A 2,444-nucleotide genomic window follows, 5' to 3' on the forward strand; every position below is an offset into this window, starting at 1 on the left:
TGAGGCTACCAGCTCGGAGCTTTTCACGAACAAGATGACAATCCAGTTCAATATATTTCGTACGCTCATGAAAAACCGGATTGGATGCAATGTGAATAGCAACTTGCCTATCACAAAACAGGGTAGCTGGTTTCTTGATGCAAATTCCCAAGTCTTGGAGAAGTGAAAAAATCCAGATAGCTTCATACGTAGCATTTGCCATGGAACGATACTCTGCTTTGGCAGAGGAGCGGTGACCGACGATTTCGGTTGGGATTAATTCTAGCAAGCGGACTAGGTCAAGTTATAGTAAATGGACAGACGTCCAAGTATCGATCCCACAGAGACTATTATTTAATTACTAAGATTTAATTATTTTATTTAATCTAGGCAAACAATAATAAGTGATTTGATTTTTAATTCAACTACGTAAATTTTAAACTAAGTTATGCAAATTTAATGGCTAAATCGAATATCAGAGAGGCTTAGAACTTGGGATTTTCAAATTTAAATAGGATGACCGGGAACACACGACGGTAACAACCTTTGATTAAAATCATGCACTGGAATTATTTAACCACAAATTATTCAACATCACGATGCAATTTCCTGATTTAATCATAAATCTATTTCTAGAATTTATAATCCTATTTTCATTTAACAGTTCAATTATTTCTAATTGAATTTAATTAAACAAAAACGCATTTAACATTGAATGAATTACAGCTGTCGCCTACAATCGCACACTGAAACCGAATACTATTTCTAGTCGGTTTAACCGTGTGTTGATCAATATTTTCGAAGCTAAACTCAATCTGTTCTCTTTCGAGTCAAGATTGAACGACAAACATGCAAATAATTGGCCAGATTAAAAGCACGAAATTTATACGAATATTAATCAATAACAGGGAACAAGTTTATAAATCAAATACTTCAATGAATAAATAGAAATCAAACGTTTGTCCCGTATCATGGTCCCGATCACAAAAGAAAACTACTCCATAAATTCAAGACTAAAATCAAATTTAAATGTTGAATTCATGTCTGAAAATAAGAAATTAAAAAGAAGAGAGATTCTCCATGATGGCGCGCGGATCTTGCGTGTAAATTGCGTTGTCTTTCGCCCACGTTGTCGCCGTCTTTTCCGGGTCGCAAATCTTCCCTTCTTCTCCAAAAGTCGGCCGCCTCTTCGAATATTCAACAACCATTTTGTTTTGTCTTTTTCCTTTTTATTCTTCTTCCAAATCTCGAGCAAATCTTCGCCAAATTCATCATCCGATATCATGGACACGGACCCCGTATCAGCCTCCGGAGTGGGGTCCGTGTAGCTTCTGTAATTTGACTTTCTCTTGTGAAGACGGACACGGACCCCGTGTATGGGTCCGTCCAGAGGTCCGTCTAGCTTCTGTAATTTGGATTCTCGGACTTTGAGGGACACGGACCCCGTTCAGGGGTCCGGATATAGATCCGTGTAGCTTCTGTAAATGCAATCTTGGTAACTGAATGGCACGGACCTGTCTCCGGGGTCCGTGTCCGGGTCCGTGTCTCTTCGGCAAAATTCTTCTTTTGTGGTTGAATGACACGGACCCTTACACGGGATCCGTGTAAGGGTCTGTGTATTGGTTCATGCTTTCTTCCTATTCTTCCGGTTATTTCTGACGTGGCATTGCAGAGTTTGACATTTCTTTCACTTCTTTGGCTTTTCTCCTCTTTTGGTCAAACCTACAATCAGCAAAAAATGAAACGAAATAAGCGCCAAACTCGGGGTAAAAAGATGCCAAATAAGCACGAATACGACAAAATAATATCCCTAAAGTACTATATAATTCGTGCTTATCAACTCCCCCACACTTAACCTTTGTTCGTCCTCGAACAAATCAGACAAAAATAAGGATGAGAAACATTTCAGATTCAGAACTCAAGTGACACAATCAAAACTTCTCAATTTGTCACATTCGTTCACCCCCAGTCAAAAGATCACGCTTCGCATATCATAAAATTCGTTTTCGTCGCAATTCAAGATTCAAACATTTACCCAGTAAAGATCAACAGAACAAAATGTGTGTAGTGTGTAGGTCCGACTCGTACTCATCTCCAGCTACTTGGTTTCATGATTACTTATTTTCATTTGTTATCGAAACGCCCCATATGCTTGACTTTCATACCCCTCTCTACTAAATGTTGAACGACAGTGACTTGGTTAATAGGTCTTTTTAAGCTTATAACGTAAGGCCAAGGCTCACGGCTACAATAAAAGATAGGGAATCAAAAGTGAGATACAATAAGCATTATTCCTGTAGCACATTCATTCAACTTTCGACTCGTCAACAGTTATTGTCTTTTCATCAATTCCAGAGCTCTAGCGTCTCCTTTTCTTTCTCATTGTTCACCCACTTTCACCCAAAAAATTTTGTTTCGGGTGCTTTCAACACTGCACATTTTCCTCCTTTTTCCTTTTCTGTCAA

The 2,444-nt window shown here is 38.7% G+C and overlaps 1 long non-coding RNA gene across 1 annotated transcript; it reads left to right on the forward strand.

Moving 5' to 3' along the window:
• The first annotated feature begins 948 nt into the window (after positions 1-948).
• Positions 949-1,867, forward strand: LOC140805068 (uncharacterized). The gene is made up of 2 exons (XR_012112260.1): positions 949-1,297; positions 1,445-1,867. It is a non-coding gene; the product is annotated as an uncharacterized lncRNA (long non-coding RNA).
• Positions 1,868-2,444: the final 577 nt, after the last annotated feature.

This window comes from Primulina eburnea, chromosome 11 (assembly GCF_022965805.1).
Source record: "Primulina eburnea isolate SZY01 chromosome 11, ASM2296580v1, whole genome shotgun sequence".
NCBI classification, from domain to species: Eukaryota; Viridiplantae; Streptophyta; class Magnoliopsida; order Lamiales; family Gesneriaceae; genus Primulina; species Primulina eburnea.